This window comes from Podarcis vaucheri (assembly GCF_965113315.1).
Source record: "Podarcis vaucheri genome assembly, chromosome: 10".
NCBI lineage: Eukaryota > Metazoa > Chordata > Lepidosauria > Squamata > Lacertidae > Podarcis > Podarcis vaucheri.
This window is the reverse complement of record NC_138748.1, coordinates 36,198,146-36,219,175: the sequence shown is the minus strand read 5'-3', so window position 1 is coordinate 36,219,175 and position 21,030 is coordinate 36,198,146. Positions and strand designations below refer to the sequence as shown.

At 40.9% G+C, this 21,030-nt stretch overlaps 1 protein-coding gene across 4 annotated transcripts in view; it reads left to right on the top strand.

The window, feature by feature from the left end:
• The window catches only part of MGAT4C (MGAT4 family member C), a 335,473-nt gene that overhangs the window by 251,194 nt on the left and 63,249 nt on the right, over nucleotides 1-21,030 (top strand). The window contains exon 1 of one of the 4 annotated variants that reach the window (XM_082241015.1): nucleotides 20,143-20,171. The exons of the other annotated variants lie outside the window; for them this stretch is intronic. The gene's annotated coding sequence lies outside the window, so the exon portion shown is untranslated. Of the gene's footprint in view, nucleotides 1-20,142; nucleotides 20,172-21,030 lie in introns of those variants that run through there. 4 annotated transcript variants of the gene reach the window in all.

Here is a 21,030-nt window from a genome sequence, read left to right as displayed (position 1 = left end):
AAAATCTACCCGTGCAGCATTGTGTCGGTCAGTTAATACTAAATAGAAGACTGATAAGGCTAATTCACTTAAAGATATGTAAATTTAAATTGAAAGAAGTTCAGGTGTTCCAATAAGGGAGTCACCCTGAAATCTCCATTTCTGTGAGCAGCATAATACACAAGCTGGGAATTTATGGACCATTGCAACATTAATAGCCATTACTTGTAATTGTTTGAAAAGGCACCCCTAAGAAGTTTGTAAAAGTAGAGTCACTATTTGCCATATGCAAATCTGCTTATGCATGTCGAGAGCTTAAGTAATGTCTGATTATCAGGTTATCGCTTGTGTTTCTCATTTATATCAAGCAACGCCAAGGTTCCAGTGGAATGCAAATTCCACTTTCCACTCCTTGCACAGTACATGAGAGAATACATGTCAGCTAGAAAAGTCTGTGGTAGCGTTACAGTTAACAGACCTGAGGCATCTTGCAGTTCAGGCAGGTTTAAAATGGCATCAGCATTTAATGTGTTCAAAAAGAAAATATAGCTATAATAAGACCCATTTTGAAATGTGTTCCTTTAGCATTCAAACTTTAATAGTGATATTTATATCTAGTAGCACTCACCTGAATACCATATGAGTAACCTTGATAGCACATAAATGAACTGATTTATGTTTGAAACTGGAAAAAGTGGGCTACAGCAGACGAACAGTATTATCACATTTGTTCTAAAAAAATAATAATGCAGCCCCACTTTTCAGGCATTGGTGAGGATGGGAGAAAAGGAGCTTTTATTCTGAATGACTGTGAATGGATTTTGAATATGTATTCAACACTTTTGTAAATTTTGCAGCTCATCAGATGGGAATACTGAAACAGTCAAGGATAAATTGAGCACAGAAAAATGTTTTATAGGTGATATTTAGGCATTTGTAGTTTAATTTAGGCATTTGTAATACAGAAAATCTGTATTACAATCAAAGGGCAGGATTCCATAAGACAAGCAGTGGTTCACATGCTGGAGGTTATAAAGTGCTGATGTGTATTATTCAATGAAATGAAACGGAGTTGACAGCAGTGATGGCATAAAGCCAATCAATGGGTGTGGCGAGGATCTGATTCTTAATACACTTCTGAGACCTGCATCAAGAGACTTGGCTGACAGATGTACAGATTTGCTTTCTATAGAAGTGCATTTTTGTCAGAGATCAACTTGGCTCCAGTAAGGGCAAGAATTAAATAAATGACTTCCATGAAGGAAAGGGATTTGCCAAACCTATAGAAATAGGGCACCTAGCAAAGTGAAAATAAATACAGTGTGACAATTGGCTTGATGGCAGTTGCTACTACATTGGGTCACTGATTTTGTGCCATCTGTTGTTTTTCAGTGCAACTCAGAAGATTGGATTTTCACCTCACTGTGTGTTTGCTGCATTTTCAATTCACTGTACAAGCTGCTAGAATGCCACCAGGCAGTAGTGATCAGACCTATCCTTTGTATCAATACTGAAGTTTAGGATTTGTATGGATGTAAGTGTCATGGGCTAAAAAAAACATCTTCAAAATGGACCATGTATTTCATTTTTTAAGAAAAAAAGAGAGGGTTCTATGTGCTTTTTTCAATACGATGTGAGTTCAGATTTACACTTCCAATAGAAAACAGTGTCAACCTTTGAGAACCCATGGGCACATTTGTAAACAAAAAACACTATTTGTGGCAACCACATTTGTGGGAACCATGTGGGAAGCACAGGTGGCAGCTTTTTTCCTATTAGCTATAATAATACACATGAGTAGGAGTCCGGCAGAGACACATGCCCGACTGGCATGTTCTCTCCCTCCTGGTCAGCCAGGAGATTCAAAATCTTTCTCCAGCCCGAACATCACAGCGACTGATACCTAAGAAGCATCAGCACACTTCAGGATCAGCAGAGTATAGGTAGTCTGCATACAGACTCAATAGCGCAGCAATTTGGCTAAACTACATTTATTTACATATACACACATGGAGCATTGTAATTCAGCTCCTTCCTCTTCAGCAGCAAATAGCAAAGAACAGAAGGACAAAAATCCTACATCATGGAAACACAGTAATAAAAACATCCTATCTCCGTCACTTCCCACAATGTGGAATGAAAACATACACCATCATGAGATAAAAACAATCCCATGAGTGCAACATGGGGAATAAATCCTAACAGGGGGTACTCCAAGGAAGGCTTCCCATGGGCACCTCATTAAGAACATTAAAATAGCCCTGCTGAATCAGCCCAATGGCTCATCCAATCAGGCATCCTTTTCTCACAGTGGCCAACCAGACTTCCATGGGAAACAGCCTTAGTTGACAACCCCTGCTTTAGCAGTAAAAAAAAAAAAAAAGCTTTAACTAATAAATATGAGGGTTTGACCATTAATATTGGCTTCATCATTCGTACCAGATTTCTAAAATGTGCAAACTAGCCAAGACTGCATGAAAAACCAACAGCGTATACCAGGAGAAATATGCACCAAAAAGATTGTGAATTTTCATAAGGACATAAAAACAACAACCCTGAACTAAAGTTTGAAAAAACGGGAAACCAAAAGAAAGTGAAATTGACAATTTTGTCCATCCCTAGGCAAGATAAGAAGGTGCTTAAGTGCCAATTATCTCCAGCAAATACCATCCCCATCTCCTGAGGCTATTGTTCCCCAGACAGGCTTCCTACTGGACTTGAGTGGGCAAAAGTAAGCTAAAAGTGGCCAGAGGAAATTAACATGTGGAGGATGGGTTGAGCACTCCTCTTGCTGCCTGCAAATACTACCCTCCGTCTTCTGCATTAGCATTGTAAATATGGAGTCAGGGAAACTTTGTGTTTTTCTACTCTCCAACCCCCACACTCGGAAATGTCACTTATGATGAGAAGAACCCTTCTTTGCATTATTTCAGCAAACACAGTTTGGGGAACAAATATACCATTTGCCAGAGTAGTTTCCAGTTGCTTGGAAATGTGGCAGGCAGAATTTAAGATTGGGAAAATGAGAGAAATGAAACTGGTAGATTCACCTCACAGCAGAGCCACATTTAAGGTGGTGAGGGCAGTTCCCCATACAGGGCTGAGGTGGCACCAAGAAAGGGAGCTGCATTTTAGAGTCTCCTCCTCATCCTCAGTCATAAAAAAGGCTGATCGCCAAAGAATCAATGCTTTTGAATTATGGTGCTGGAGGAGGCTCTTGAGAGTCCCATGGACCGCAAGAAGATCAGACCTATCCATTCTAAATGAAATCAGCCCTTAGTGCTCATTGGAAGGACAGATCCTGAAGCTGAGGCTCCAGGTGGTTGGACAGTGTTCTTGAAGCTACGAACATGAGTTTGACCAAACTGCGGGAGGCAGTGGAAGACAGGAGTGCTTGGCGTGCTCTGGTCCATGCTCTGGTCCATGGGGTCACGAAGAGTCAGACACGACCAAACAACAACAACCTCATCCTCCACCTTTCAGTTCTCAGTGAGATTTGTCTTAAAGGGGAAGAGGCAGGGAGAAGGTATAGAAAATCCAAAAAGTGAGCAAGGTGCATCTCTTTCCACCACTTCCACTTCCTGTCCTCTTTCTCTCAAAACCAAACCTTGTTTCCTTTGCTCAGGAGGAGGAGAACGGTGGGAGCTACCTCCCTACCCCCTTGGACATAATGCACAAGAGCAATAAGGCAGGTTTGCAGAATGGAAGCTGTCTTCAGATTTATTTATTTTTTTAAGTCAATGGCTTTTCTTTCTTTTCTTTTTTCTTTTTGGAGAAAAAGGGGAGGAAAGGGGGGGATTTCTGAAGCACTGAAGTTTGCTTTCTGTTTGAGAAAGTTGGCTAGAAAGGGGGGAAGGAAGAAGGAAAGGGGGAGGGAATCCAGATAAATCCCTCTGACACCTCTTTGTTAGTTGTTTTTGTTGTTGTATTGCCTGGGAGGGAAAATCAGGCTGCGAAGAAGGAGAGGAATAAAGGAGAGGAGAGGATAGGAGGCGGGGAGAGCAAAATATCTGCCAGCCTCCTGTTGTACCAGTGTAGCTGCTTGGCCATCATGGGGGGATTGGACACACAAATTTGGGCTCGCATGGGGTGCCATATTGTCAAAGTCTGCTGCTGCCCACAGCAGCTGAGCAAATTGCTCATTTTAATTATGCTAAAAGGTCCTTAAAACAGGCATTGTTCTGTCCCCAACACCCAAACTGTTCCCATAGCACAGTTGCTAGATCACAGTCTGAATATTTAGCAAAGTTCAGCCAGAAAGAAAGAGAGCTCCGTAGAGATTACATTATATTTTAATATGTTTCTAATATTGCCCTTGCAGCCACTCTAATGACCTTTTCTTTTGAAAGTTTTGGATGGGATGAATACTTCTTTGCACATGTCTCCCCCTGGAATAAAATGAACTGCAAAACCATTATTATCATTTTATAAATGGTTACTTATTGCCTCTTCTTCCCCAGTTATGTCCTGGTTTACTTGGTATTATTGCTGACTTTTATCCAAGAGCTGTCAGATAAAGATATTAGTTCTGAGCTACCTTGTCTTTCTCATTGCCACGCCAAAGGCAAATGTGTTCTTGGAACAATATTGCAGCTCTGCCAAAGCACTCTAAATGACAATGTTGTTAAACTTTCCTGTTATAATGGTATTCACATTGGATTGCACAACCAACCCAGACAGCTCTTTACAGATTTCATTCCCATCTCTCGCTGAAAGGTAAAGGTGAAAATTTTGCACAGCAGAAAGATAAATAAACAGCCATGCTTCAATCTGAACATTGTGCCAGATCAAATAAACATCTAGAAAGCTTTAAAAAAACCAATCCAATGAATAAATTAGATAAGTGATATAAAACGTCTAGCTTCTTCAAACAGGAATTTTAGTAGATTTCTGTTTAGCAAAACGGGGGAGCACTCCATTTCAACCACCTATGTTCCACCTTAATGCCTTTGTAGAAGAATTCAGATGCCATAAAACTGTATGGTTAAGATATCTTTCAAACTTTGCTGGTATCAGTTAAAAAACGACATCTGGCTTCCGGTAGTCTTGCAAATCCAAAACCCAAAAGATAAATTAAGTTTTCTGTCTAAAGTAAGCATATTTTTATGTTATATAAGATTGTGACCTTGGGATCTGGAAGGAAAATGCAAGTTTAAGTTTGGGGTTTGCAGATGGTCACAACTTTCACTTTCCATTTAGAAGACAGAGGAAGAAATCCCATGTTACAGTCACCAGCAAGATACAAAGCAGCCCCTCAGAGATGCATCTCTGGGAGAACCTGGTTACAGGGGTCAGCAACCTTTTTCAGCAGGGGCCAATCCACTGTCCCTCAGAACTTGTGAGGCATCGGACTATATTTTGAAAGGGGGGGGCGAATGAATTCCTATGCCCCATAAGTAACCCAGAGATGCGGTTTTTTAAAAAAGCACACATTCTACTCATGTAAAAACACGCTGATTCCCAGACCGCCCGCAGGCCAGATTTCGAAGGTGATTGGGCTGGATCCGCCCCCCGGGCCTTAGTTTGCCTACCCATGGACTGCATGGTGCATGTCTACCACAATTGGAATGGCTATGCAGTCTCCAGTAGCCTCAATGAATGGGAGCTCTACATGGTAGGAGCTGATAAATGATTATGAGATGAACAAAAATCAATTGACATGGGAATGCTAGTTTTAAGCAAATCACATGTCTGAATTTATTTATCTGTTTCATAAAATCTATATACCACTTGCTTGCAAAAACAAAAAACTAAAAAAACCCTCAGTTTGCAAAAACTTGACTTATATTCAGCAGGGATTATCCCCTCATGCAGCGAAGTGTTCTTCACACTCTGTACCCAACCTGTCAGCCCCCTTCTGATAGATTTGATAATCCAGGAGGGACAGGGGTCAAGGGGGTATGCAGTCAGATGCATTGCCACCAGTACCTTGTTGACATCAGCTGATTGCATAAGGTAAAACTGATCCCACAGAACATCCTTGATAGCAGCACTGGGTACTTCAACCAGAGCTGCAACAAGTGGAGACTCAAGATCACTCTGAAGTTGAGCGATTTTATTCTCAAAGTGTCTAGCCAAGTTGGTCACAGTGGGGGCCTTCAGAGGTCCATCTCCCACATAGGGAGTCAGTAACCCCCAGACAGTCTGAGACAACTTCTCTAGTTGGCTATTAGAGAATGCAATGGGAGCTGCAAAACGAGCTTTTTTCACAGCCTGCACTGCCACAGATAGGCACAGTTACGTGTTCTTACCAGTGCTCAGTCAGCTTCAAAGCAAGACTTGCACCATTCACACTTCAGTCTTCATCCAACTTGTTTCATAGTTCAGCGGTCCCAAGAAGCTGCTCAGGCTTCATAATGCCAGGAAGGATGCTCAGGAGTGATCATGTCAACTGCCCGTATCATTTCACCGTTCCATAGCAAGACCAGGGCTGTGACAGGATCACTAGCTTTCTCCACTGGAAAATCCCCCACAGCATTCAGGAACACATCTGGTTCCATCAGTGTCCCAGGGTGAGCCATCTGGACCCACCACCCTTACAGAGGGAAACTGCCACTGTCAATCCAAACAACCAGATAATGGTCTGACCATGACAAGGGAGTACATTGCACTCCCTCTATCTTCAGTCCACCTCTTGTATTACTTTGGGTAAATATCACATCAAGAGTGAGCCCTGCCTGGTGTGTTGGACCAATGACCATCTGAGAGAGACCCATGGTTACCAAGGAGGCCATGAAATCTCAAGCTGTTACTTGTGTTACTTGTTCTTTAGCTTGGAAGTGGAAGAAATAAGATAATAATCCCTGTCTGACCTAATAAGTGACCCAGGCTGATGTGTTCAAATGCACATGATAGTTAGATATATTTCTAGAAAACATTGTATTCTGGTGAGTGGAACATGGATGGATGACATGCCAGCATCCTCAAGCTAGGCTAGCTGAGAATTGTTGTTCCATTATCAGAGCTTGCCAATGAATTTACCCACCAAGTTAAGCTGAAGATATAGTTATCTTCAAGGGCTGTACCCCATATGAGATCATTTGCCTATTTCAGTTGCTGGTAGGATACTGGTCACCAGGAGATGCAAGCACACCAACCACGAAACTTTACCAACTTTATAAAGCCGGAGAAGAATAGGCTTAATAGAAACATCAGCCCAATAAATTGTTACTCCTCTGAGAATATCTATTCCTCTTCACGGACCGTAAGAAAGCTAAATAACCTCATAAATTTTTGTAATTGTTTAATTAAATAAAAACATTATGCTATCAATAACTAGCACTTTTTAATAATAATAATAAAGCAAAGCCTCAGTGTAACCTTTCTTGTTTCCTTATTTGGCATTTCCCCCATGTTTAATTTTCTGCTGACATTCGGAGTATCTTCATTTCTATGTATATCACTTGTTATGTATGCTGTTTTGTCCTCTGTTCTCTTGCTCTCCTGTGAGATCAGTAAAAGTGATATCTCAGCATAGATAAGACAGCTAAATCAACACATCCTTCTTTCTGCATTTCCTTGACATATTATTTATTCTGATATGTTATTGGTATATAACAGTGTACTGATTTATTTACTTTGAAAGATTAGTGGCAAGCTTTCTCACAAACTCTGAATAATTTATTGTCATAATTTTCCTTGTTCCTTTCCGTACCTCTTGTTGGTTTTAAGGCAGTAGTGTTGTTATTCAAATATATACATTCACTAATTTGGTCAGTGTGCTTTTAATTAATATATTCTATGTATGGGTAGCCAATGTGATGATATCCAGATGTTGTGGACTACAAGATCCACCATCCATGACTATAGGTCATACTGTCTGGGACTGATAGGAACTGTAGTCCACAACATCTGGATAGCATCACATTGGCTACCTCAATTGGTGATGTATTTCAGTTTTGAGATGGGATGTTCCTCTGTGGACCTGTGAGTCTTCCATCAAACTTTAGAAGTAGGGGGGGGGAACCTTGCCACAACATTTATGTAATGGAATCCAAACCCTTTCCTCCCATGGGAACTTGCAAGATTTATCACTCTTCATTTTACTGGGTGGTTTCTTTTTGCCCCCACCTACACCAAAGCTATCTGCCCAGCTTTAGTAAAAAGCCCAAGCTTCTGCATAGCATGGCTTGTGCAGTATCACCTCACCATTTCAAATGTGCATTTAAATGGATTGTTGGATTAAAATGTAATTAAGGTCGTTAATACATTTTTCATCAAAATATGAGGTCCTGGCATCTCATTATTCTTTAGAAATGCATGGTTACAGTTTAAGTCAAAAACCATTTTATTCAACTCGCAGAATGACACAAGCCATCTAAAACCTTTTTTTTAATGTTGGGATTCTGAAGTTCATATTCTGTAACCAATATAAGAGCTTCACAGCCGATACATCCAGGAAATTCAGAGTAATCTGTGACCTTCTGGTTATTTTCTGAGGAGTAGAAATGAAAGAAACTATAGAAATCTTAGAAAAGGAAAGTGAAAAGAGAACTGCCATACTTTTCAGGGTATTATTGAAATGCAGACATAAATTTAATTCAGATGAGATCATTTGCATGCAACTGGATCAGACTGCAAGCTTATCTCATTACAGTCTCAAGCCGGTGAGTTTGTCTTCCTCTTACAGATGCCATTAACTTTAATAATATGACTGCCTGAAGTGTGTACAAAATGTTTGGCTGCTATATCAACTGTATATTATGGTGAGATTTAAGCGACTTTCATTCCGTTACATTTTCATTATGTTGCATTACAAAACAATACTGATAGAAAATTGAAGCACTGAAATGAATGAAAGCTCATTTATGCCATCCCTTGTCCCAAAGGCAAGATCACCCATCTACCACTTCCTTGGCCCTGTACACTAACTTGTGGAATCCAACAATCAGAGAACAGGCACTGAAATAAGGATTACACCAGTGGTAGCCAGGATGGTGGCTTCTGTATGTTGAACTACAACTTCTACCATCCCTGTTTGTGATCTTAACCATGAGTCCCAGTTTAGATGACACACTAAGCTAAATCATGGCTTAGCAGTGTGTGACATGGGAGCATATGATGATGATGATGATGATTATCAAGGAAGGAGCAATACTCCTCTCTAGGAGAATTTTTCACATGGTCCAAGTAAACCATTGTTTAGCTTACTATGTTATGCAAACCAGGTCAATGTAACAAAGGCTTTGTTCATATGTAATGTTAAACCATGGTTTAAACAAATATTAATTAATAAACTACAGTTTAGCATAAACTGACCAATATCTTAACAAGTTGCTTGGTTTGCTAACTATGGTTTGCCATAGTTAAACTATGGTTTAAAAGTAAGCCATTGTTTGTTGTTAGTTTACTAACCTTAAGTATGGCTTAATATTATGTGTGTACCCAAACGGTTGCTTAATTATGGTCTAGTGTGGTTTCTTTGTTTACTCTGCCCAAATCACCCTTAATGCTACAGAAGCACTAGCCAAGAGCAGCTGGAAGCAAAATAAAACTGCTCTCCATGCTCAGCAGTTCCTGTTGATTGTGTTAGGGAAGATGACATGGCTGCTAAATTTGCCTGGTAACCGGTTCGTTTTCCAACCCAACTCCTCCACCTCCAGCCTTCGCTTCATAGCTGCCGTGCATAGTGGCAATGAAATCTCAAAATATTATTGCACGAATAAAAGCATATGGCCAGCAGTGTTGCATGGGGTAGGGTGGCACTGGCCTTCTAACACTGGCAAGAGTGCTGCTTAGGTGGACAGATCTAGGATGGGGCAGTGATGGGATTGAGACTGTGTGGATCTGCTGGTGGGAGTACTGGGTTGGTCCTACCAGGGCACCTGCTCAACCCCATGTTACCTCTGCCCAATCTGCACATGCACCACTGCTGTATATAATACCAGAGAGTCATGCTATCCTTTCACTGTACTTATGTCTCATAACTGCCATCATAACTTCCCTGTGTTGCTACTCTCAGTGAGCATGATCCAGCCAGTGTGAAGTAATTTTAAGCTCTGTGCTTAACTCTCTCATTGAACTGATGGGATTCTAAAATGCTTTATTTTGATGGGATTGTGCCCTGGGCACATCTAACTTGGCCATAAGTATCACTAAAGGATTTAGAAGGTGCAATGTGGTCTGTGAGAGAGTTAGTGGTTCATCAACTGTGCATTTAGATGCTTTAAATAAAGCCCATGCTGTTCTGCCCTAAGTGCATAATATGTTTGTAGTAATAATCTGTGTGTGCCCCCGCTTTAAATAAGGAGGGGGAACAGAAATGTAATTGACTACCTACATTTCTCCCCAAGTAGTCTGCAGCTGCAAAGAAATCTCAGGTTCAAATAAACACATACAACAACAATAACAAACAACACTCCATAAATGTCCCTGGCAGGAATACATGAAAATATTCCAGATGTAAATGCATACACACCAAGCAAGCGATAATCCAACACTAAGTGTATTGCAGTGGCTGAGGGGATATATTACCCTTAGGGATTGCTCTGACGATCTATTTCCGCATTGGTTCTTATGCTAGGGTGAAATATATCACCAGAGTGATGGCATTTGGTGCAATACTTCATTGGAACAGCAGCTCTTAGTGTTGTACGGTACATCATCCAAATGACAGCCTTCCAGTGATGTGTAATACATAACCACCCTAATTTCATTTTGGCCTTAAATGCATGGTGCTCAGTGATATTAATAATAATGCAGTGCTTCTTGGTTTAATATAGTGAAGTCAACAGAGTACCTGCAGTTTCATCCTGCAGCTGTTTTGTGAATATAGCATCAGATGTGACTTGGACTCCCTTGGATCTAGGAAATAATTCACATGCTGTATTCAATATATGTACATGTTATCATCATCTCTTCCAGTGTGTGTGACAGAAGTTAGGTGACAAATAAAACCTTTAGGAAGGCCCTAAATCTCTGCAGTTTCACATCTCATTTTTATGTATCCCTTGTTATAAGAGTTTGCAACTTCTTCTTTACGATCAAGGTAGCATGCAATTTATGGCTGCCCAAAGGAATATTGCATGCCACTTTCCCCGCCATTGATTACAGCTGTCAGCCCATTCTACCTAGCAAGCTATGTCTTCTTTGAAGATGAGAAGAAAGGAAACACTTATTTACTGTATTTGAAGCTGTCTGCAGAATGATGACATCCCTGCCTTCCCCACCAAAGAATCTGGGAAACTACTAGGTAATGCACAGCTCAATGTTGTCTTCCAGACCCATTGTAGTGATTCATTCTTCTGGTGGTTCCTGAAAGGAAGAGATTGCAAAAGAGGAACCTTGGCTGCCAAGTGATCATCCTCAAAATTATAACCTAGCAGGAGGTACATTGGGGAAGGCTGGAGATATTGGACAACTAAATCATGGCAGAAAAATAGAAGTTGGGATCCTAGTTCTGAATAATCATTCAGAGCTATGAAAAATCACACAGAGAATAAGGCTGCCCCATCAGGACCAGCTCTACCATTAGATAGAGTGAGGCAGCTGCCCCTGATAGCCTCAGGCAGATGTTCTATCTCTGTGTGTGGCAGGGTAGTGGCAGAAACCTAAAGGGCATTCCTCCTGAGTCCAGGAGCCAATCCCTTCTGTTGGACGATAGAGCTGTGTGTGATGTACAGCCTACCCAGCACCTCCTAAACAAATCTGCTTTCCGAAGGATGCTAACTGTCACCAGTGTCAAAGTAAGTTGCAGCTTCCAGTTCAGTTGGTTTCTCTACGTGGATTTGAAGAGGCGCCATATTGTCCTTAGCCTCAGGCAGCTAAATGTCTTGAAAACAGGCCTGCTGCACATCTCCAGTTGAAATAAATCAGAGCTAAGTCATTTGCGAATGAGGCCACAGTCCTAGCTGTCCCTACTGAGGAGTGAGTACTTCTGAACACAGAGCAGTAGCCTTCTGAGGAAACATGGACCAAATTGTGCTCGAAGTCTGCCATTGTAATCAACAGGGCCTGAAGTATTTTAGATCTCATAAACTGGGCTGCTAATTAAATTGCATTTACTCTACCAGAAAGGAGATTTTCATGTGACACTTAAGCATTTCATTATCTTGTCATTCAGTATTATATTTGACTCCTTTTTGTAAGCATCACAGCAAACACACGCTGATGAGCATCCATCTAGTAATAACCAAGTAAGCAACTGAATGAATAAATAAACAGCATTGTTTAACTTGTGGAATAATGTGCATGGTTAGGCACTAGAGCTGAATATGCATCCTTACCTTTCTCTGGGTTCTTAAGCTTTTGCTCTGAAGGAAAGAGTAGATGGAACTCTCCTCTTTCTGTGGAAATTCTCAAAGCTTTAGTGATTCCTCCCCCTTCTCCGGCTGCCTAGTTACCTGTACATTTCTGTGGATGTGAGGAATCTTTTTCCCTGATTGGCAAGGCACCTTCCTTCCCTGTAAGTAGGGTTCATTTTCACTTCATTCTAAAAACTGTTCAATATGCATAGCCCCAGCATTTGTGTTTTACATGAATTTTTCTTTCCATCCTTCCTTCTTGCTGCTCCACATCCTTGGAGATCAGCACTCTTCTCCTTTTGAATACATTACTCATTCATGAATAATGACATGAAAGCTTGGCAGCGCTTTAGAAAAGGAGCCTTTTATTATACTGTTCCAGCAACCGTTAATATCTATAATACTCAGCAGTTTTCTAATTTTCTTTTGTGAAAGGACAAGCTGTAACTACATGACAAAATGGCATGGGGTCCAAAACTATTACCAGTTTCATTAATGTAGGTGAAATAGGAGGAAATGAACAATGGCTTTCATTCATGCCGGATGGCGGATGCTTCCGCTTTGTCCATAATCTGTTATCTGCTTTCAGCTGGATTTATAAACACTAATTAAACTAGAAAAGCCAATGATGACAGCCATATCATTTTCTACTCCTCTTCAAGTTTGGAACGTGGATAAAGGAAACAAAGCAAAATCAAAGTGAGGATTGTCTATGTTGAGGCCCCAAATTCAAATTAATTTATGGGCACAAAATAGCATTTGAATGTAACAAAGGAGCAGAGCTTTTGTGTTGCAAACTTTGCATTATGCTTGACCTTTACATTGCCAGGGTTCATAGCAAAGAGGCTTATATTCTCCCCACTGCAGGTCAGAAACTCTACATGTTCCTCTTCCTCAAAACTAATTTTAACAGGAATTTTACAATGTACTGTTGTTCTGGATTCATGCGCACAAGATGAGAAGCAAACTCCTATGTGCACCTGTAGCCAGGGTAATGGCGTGTCCTATGACCGCCTGGGGCAGGCACACATGTGCTGAGGTGTTTGCAGGAAGTCCCAGGGGTGGCACACTCATGCACTGGAGCCTGCCACTTCTGCCCCCGGGTCAGGCCTGACCCAAAAAGTGGAACTGCGGCTGGCTGCCAGCATTGGGCCACTATGTGAGGAAGTTGCTTCCAAGAGAATATGCATGTTTCAGTTGTTGTAGAAGGTGCTCAGAACCCCTTTCTCCATAATCTGCTGATCTAAACATTAAATAAACTGCACTGTTTTAAAATATCCATTATAGCCTTTATTTCATACTATATGGATACAAATCTCCTGAGATGGAAGGAGAGGATTCCAATTTTAACTATGGCTAGTGGTGCAGTTGATTTAAATGAGATAGCTTTAACCCATCACTTATTGCTACCTGAACCATGGAAAACAAGATAGATGGTGGGAGCAGAAAGCTGACACTTTGTGTCAGGCCTTTGAAGGTGTGTATAGACTGTGCAATCCCCTCTAATCCAATACAGGGCCTGATCTGGCACTTCAGAGAGATCCTGATCTGACCTGGAATGATCTGGGGCTGACGTGGATCAGATCTTGGCTCTGAACCAAATTAGGGACCATGCACAGCCTTTAACTAGGGTTTTAAACTCTATTCAAACATGAAGTCAGGAAGAGGGAGAGAGAGACACCTGCAGGCAGCCTCCATGCATCTCCTCCTGCCCTCCATTTGCTGTCTGATCCCAGTTAAATTTTTAATTTACATAAAATGTTTTATTTTTAAGTTTTAGGCACATAGCCGGTATTGTTCCACTGGGTGTGGTAGACAACCTTCTGCCTAAGCCTTGTGACTAGATCTCAGGTATTACGGTAGGTCTGTGACTCAACAGGCGAGCTGAAACTTTCGTATCTTATCAGCATTCGTCTATGAAAATGGGATTGCTTTGCAACACAGAGCTTCATGTAGTCAGTTGCCAGCATGCAGGAGAATGAGATAGACACTGTATCTATATTTTTTTAGCAGAGAAGCTACATTTTAGTAAACATGGTTAGAGCCTCACACTGGGATCAGTGTGAGAGAAAAAAATGTAATGCTGAAAGTAATTGCTTGTTTTTTGCAATATATAATTATCTTGTTTTTGTAACACTTAAAATCAAATTCTGCAAGTAAAGCTTAAAAAAACCTATTTCTTGTGTTAAATAAGATTTATTTCTACACAATGGCCAGACCAGAGGCATTCAAGCCTTGATTCTGTCCAAAATGTCCCACTTCAGCTCAGGATTCTTGCTTTTTCAAAAATTTCTGGGGCATGTATATTGACTGGGCTATTAGCAGTTGATGTCTGCTAATATTGGAAGCCATAGGTTTCCCTATGACTGGTTGATAACCCAGTGGAATGCTATATCAGGGCATTGTGCAAGCATCATAATGGTGGGTAGCTTGCAGGTACCTTGTCACAGTGGTGAAGTTTGCTGTCAACACTCATGGACACTGGCAAGCCCACCAAACAGAAGGGTGCATCGCTATCAGAGGGAGGCCACTGGAGACCATTTTTGTTGAGGGTCCCTTCACTCCTGATGTCAGTCTTGGACCAGGTCATGGAGAACAGGGAACTGGGCTTCATACATATGATGTTTTCTCTCTGTGTGTATTCACTTGAGTTATTTTATTTCATTTTAGTTTGTGTATCATTTTCCCCACAGGATTGAGTAGCACACATAGAATCATAGAATCATAGAATCATAGAATCATAGAGTTGGAAGAGACCACAAGGGCCATCGAGTCCAACCCCCTGCCAAGCAGGAAACACCATCAGAGCACTCCTGACATATGGTTGTCAAGCCTCTGCTTAAAGACCTCCAAAGTAGGAGACTCCACCACACTCCTTGGCAGCAAATTCCACTGTCGAACAGCTCTTACTGTCAGGAAGTTCTTCCTAATGTTTAGGTGGAATCTTCTTTCTTGTAGTTTGGATCCATTGCTCCGTGTCCGCTTCTCTGGAGCAGCAGAAAACAACCTTTCTCCCTCCTCTATGTGACATCCTTTTATATATTTGAACATGGCTATCATATCACCCCTTAACCTCCTCTTCTCCAGGCTAAACATGCCCAGCTCCCTTAGCCGTTCCTCATAAGGCATCGTTTCCAGGCCTTTGACCATTTTGGTTGCCCTCTTCTGGACACGTTCCAGTTTGTCAGTGTCCTTCTTGAATTGTGGTGCCCAGAACTGGACACAGTACTCCAGGTGTGGTCTGACCAGAGCAGAATACAGTGGCACTATTACTTCCCTTGATCTAGATGCTATACTCCTATTGATGCAGCCCAGAATTGCATTGGCTTTTTTAGCTGCCGCGTCACACTGTTGGCTCATGTCAAGTTTGTGGTCAACCAAGACTCCTAGATCCTTTTCACATGTACTGCTCTCAAGCCAGGTGTCACCCATCTTGTATTTGTGCCTCTCATTTTTTTTGCCCAAGTGCAATACTTTACATTTCTCCCTGTTAAAATTCATCTTGTTTGTTTTTGCCCAGTTCTCTAATCTGTCAAGGTCGTTTTGAAGTGTGATCCTGTCCTCTGGGGTGTTAGCCACCCCTCCCAGTTTGGTGTCATCTGCAAATTTGATCAGGATGCCCTTGAGTCCATCATCCAAGTCGTTGATAAAGATGTTGAATAAGACCGGGCCCAAGACAGAACCCTGTGGCACCCCACTAGTCACTCTTCTCCAGGATGAAGAGGAACCATTGATGAGCACCCTTTGGGTTCGGTCAGTCAGCCAGTTACAAATCCACTGAGTGGTAGCATAGTCAAGACCGCATTTTACCAGCTTCTTTACAAGAATATCATGGGGCACCTTGTCAAATGCTTTGCTGAAATCAAGGTAGGCTACATCCACTGCGTTCCCTTCATCTACCAGGCTTGTAATTCTGTCAAAAAACGAGATCAGGTTAGTCTGACATGACTTATTTTTCAGAAATCCATGCTGACTATTGGTGATCACAGCATTCCTTTCTAGGTGCTCACAGACTGTTTGCTTAATGATCTGCTCCAGAATCTTCCCTGCTATTGATGTCAGACTGACTGGGCGGTAATTATTTGGGTCCTCTCTTTTCCCCTTTTTGAAAATAGGAACAACATTTGCCCTCCTCCAGTCTGCCGGGACACCTCCAGTCTGCCGGGACAATTTGTGATGCATGTACAAGTAAACCTACAGATTAAAATTTAAATTCAAAATGTTACTCTTCATTGTTACTCTTCACACATTTTAGGCCCTGCCAGACATTGTTCATCAAAAAATGAAATGCAATTTAAAGAGAGTAGATTGAGCATAGCCGCAGGGGGGAGTCATACAAAGTCAAGTAGAAATATTTTCTGCAAGAGTTAATAGTGCAGTGATTCTATCATCTATCTGATATTGTCTGAGTAACCACATCAGTTGATGCATTGACTTGGTTTTCCTCTTAGTCTTTAAGCTCCTCTACAAAAGTAAGGCAATTTCAAAGCTTGCTGCAAGAATGTGTATGAAACAACTGTGTTTGCTCATAACGCTAAATTTTGTTAACATTATGAGAATGAGTCATGCCTTTCCTGGGCTCACACTCTTCCCCATCCCCATCATCGTCTTGTGTGGCCACAATAAGAAGATTGGCAGCTCTCCCTTTCGATCAACCCCCATCAATCATGCTGTCAAAATGGTACTTAAACTTAACTATGGTTTGTTGAGACCAGCCAGTTTCATAACCTTATGGTTTAAAGTCGTATTGTTTCAGACAAACCACAGATTTAGATTATGTGACAAACTGCGGCTAAACAGAAATGGAAGTGGATGCTTCCAGACCCCTCCTCACTAGTATTCCATAGGAGAAGGAGGGAGTGTGCAACCCCAAACAGGGGCCAATCATTGTCTTATTATGCTCTCTATGTCCGAACCAAACTAATACATTGGAATGTGAGTTATTACCTCCTCCCCATTATCCTATTCAAAATGTCATTATCAATGAAGAGTAACATTTTGAATTTAAATTTTAATCTGTAGGTTTACTTGTACATGCATCACAAATGAGGCATTCATTTTTCCTTGATGATCACCAAAAGTGCTTCAAGAACTTTTGTTTGCATTCATTGTGAGGAGTCCCATTAGTGGTCCTACTTTTTTTAAAAAAAGATATTTAGCTGGATCTTCAAAATATTTTGAAATGTAAGGACTTTGAAAATTGGGTGGGTGAGAAATCTCAATAAAACAGAGGTTCTTCACTTTTAAATAAATTCCATTAATGAAGGTGGTATTCAGAGTTTCCTGTCATAAATCAGATTTCTTGTTGTTTGGTTCACCCACATAAATATGCATACAACTAAGAGGTGACCTTGTACATTGCATTACCTTTTAGTGATATAATGAGTTGTTTTATGCTGCAAAAAGGGTTGGGGAAGCGATAAGGTCTGGGGGGAGAAAGCAATTTGAAATGAATATAGCTTTTTGGAAGAAACACCCAAAGGATATTTGGAGAAGGCACAGTCAGAGGACATTTTTGTACCCAGCAATAATGAAAGTGTTCTAACCTCCTTGGAAAATGATCAAAAGCCCCCAAATGTTCTTTCATATTTTCATTCATGAACGCTATTTCATTAGTACAAAAAATATGTTTTAGACTAATAGACAATAATAGCCTACTCTCCGTGCAACAAAAGGTTCCTACCTAATTAGCATTATTATTGAATCTGTAGAAATCCAAGCTTCTTTGGAAAGTTCAGCATAGCTTTATTGGTGTTCTCAATGACTTCTCATCCACACCACAATCAGGTCACACTTGCTTAATTTTAACAATACTATGGAGTAAAATGCCCCTGGTCTCAAATCATTCACTAGGCTTAATGAGCTCCCTAGCAAAGGTAGGTATTTACCTTCACAGCAGATATCTAGAATGGGATGTCAGCTGAACCTAAGAAGACATTTCCCTGGGAACCAGCCTTTCCCAGCATAATCCACCTTTTTCAACCAGTGCTATGGAAGCTAGGAAACAAGAAGAGAGACTGATCTAGCCCTCTTGCCCAAATAACTACGTAGACCCAAGAATCAAGGTATCTCCACATTAGCAGAGGGGCAGATCAGCCAAGGAAACACCCCAACTTTCTGTATTTCAAGGAATTTCTCCAAAGCCCACCTTTGAGGCAGTACCAGAAAGCATTCCTCAGCATGGTTCACTTAGCTTGCCCACATCAGGAACATGAGTGGCAATGTAGGTAAGAAAAACATAGAAACCCCTTTGTTGCTGGGTTTCAACCAAGCCGTGCAAAACACCTTATAGGAAGAAGGAAAAGCAAGCAGAGAAGTGTAGAAGGGTGGCAGAGGAGGTGAGGTGGCAACAAAATTGTGTCAGAGTCCTGAACTACTTTGAGGATCTTGTTTACATTGTGTCAGCAATCAAGGTGACTTTGATTTTTCCATACTCTGCTAAGCTGCTTTTTCTGAATACACCTGCGACTTTTTATTGGGGCAATTTCCAGCTAATTTGCATCAATCACATTGACAAACGTGCCTTACCATTTATGCAATGTGTTTCATTATATGTAGGGGTTTTCCTGAATTATTTGGTATTTTGATTTCAGTCCCTTGGAACATCATTCTACTATTTATGTTATATGAAATGCTGCATTATCCATTTCAGAATGCTTCTGTAAATCTGGGCGCTCATGACCAGGAGATTTTGACCAGGACTTGCAAACAGGGGTGTTTGCGAGGGCGTGGTGGTGGAGACTGAAAAGAGTGAGCTTGTGTCTTTTGAATTAAGGTTGGTTGTTTGTCTGAGCTGTTTGGAAATTTGATTGTGAGTTTGTGGGTGTGGGTGACTAAACATAAGGAAGAAATTTCTGGTGGTAAGACCTGTTCAGCAATGGAATGGATTCTATTGGAAGGTGATTGACTCTTCCTCATAGAATGGCCATATGTCATTTAGGTGATTGGACTAGATGATGCTCAGGACCCTGTCTAATTCTCAATTTCTATTATTCTATATAACAGTGGCATGGCTGAACACATCTCACTGTCTTTCACATGGTCAAAAACATGGCAATTTGGATTTTAAAAAATGATTATGTGTTTATACAGTGGTAGCTCAGTTTACGAACTTAATCCGTTCCAGAAGTCCCTTCTTAAACCGAAACCATTCTTAAACCGAGGCACGCTTTCCCTAATGAGCCCTTCTGCCACCGGTGCCCTTTCAACTTTCAGATTCTGTTCTTAGACCAAGGTAAAGTTCGTAAACTGGGACACTATTTCCAGTTTTGTGGAGTTCTTAAACCAAATCGTTTATAAACAGGACTGTTCTTAAACCGAGATACCACTATATATCACAATTGTTGCTGTTGTTTTTAAATGAAAGTATTTTAATTCATTCAAAAAGGACTTAATTCAGGAATGTCCTGATTGCTAGATAGTGCCTACCAGCTCCCACCCCTCCGAATATTTGTTTGGTGCAAAGAATGTGAGGAGATGAAGATTTTAAAAATTGACCTCGCAGAATTATACTGCTGACAGTTTTCAACCTATCCTGAACCATTCAGAGAGTTTGACCCTACAACATTTCAAAATTCTATTTTGCTTGAGCTACAGAGTTATAAACACAGGAATTGCTTCAGGCAAAATATTGTTATTTCAGAATGAGGGTGGATTCAGTTATTAGGCATGGTGAGGTTTAGAGGTGCACAGCTTGAATCCATCTTTAGGCACCTAAAATAATGGCATTCACATTTCAACAGTGTTTGTATAGTGTTCTTATTGGAAAACCAAATATATGGGATACCTTACCTATTCCTTCCCCTGGGCTGTTTTAAAGCCTTCGGCATTTTACTCTGTGAGTTTATTTCAATGCAGCTGTTAAATCTTCTGCAGCCGTGGGAAAGCTGGAAATGAAATGGCCCTGATTCAGATCTACATTTTTCACAGCCTTATGGCTAGGTTGTCAAGGTGAGTCACGTTCAGATATGAATATTGAATGTAATGAGCAAACAAGACACACAATAATGCATTTTCAGGAATTATATATAACAGGGATGGTGGAGACTGTTCCTACCACCCAATGTGAAATACAGCTTTCCATCTGAAAATAATACATACGTTTGTATCAACATACTCTGTCACACACACATACATCATGACCACCACTATATCATACACATGGTTAGTGATATCAGATACTTGATCCCTCCCGCACATTATATTCTAAGCAATGTACAGAATTTGGGGGGGGGGTTAATACCTTTTGTGTTGTTCCCCTTAGCTGTCATTCAGAAGGCTGTGATGTGCTTTGATTAACACTGGAGAAAATATTGCGTTTCCATCAGCATGGAAGCTCTCACACATGGTACTACAATCATGACTTGCTCCTGTCTTTTGTCTCTATCATTTGGTATTTTGAAGTGGGTAGCTCAGTTGGTTAGAGTGTGATGCTATTAATGCCAAGGTCACAGGTTCGATCCTCTTATGGGACAGCTGCAGATTCCTGCATTGCAGGGGGTTGGGCTAGATAATCCTCATGTTCCCTTCCAACACTACAATTCTATGATTCTATGAAGTGCATGACCCATATATATAGAAGTACCTGATTAGCTATTATAGTGAATACCTGTTGGTAGAACTCTCTTCCCTGAATTTGTCTCATCTATTCTTAGAGGATTGGGGTTTGACTGGGGATGGGCAAATCTGCCTGCTTTGTTTCCCCCTGGTTTTCTATGTTTTGAATGTTCAATTCTCCACATTTCTGCATGTTTGAGATCTTTTCTAACATCCTCATGAAAATCCATCAGCACCTTTGTGTGAATTTCTC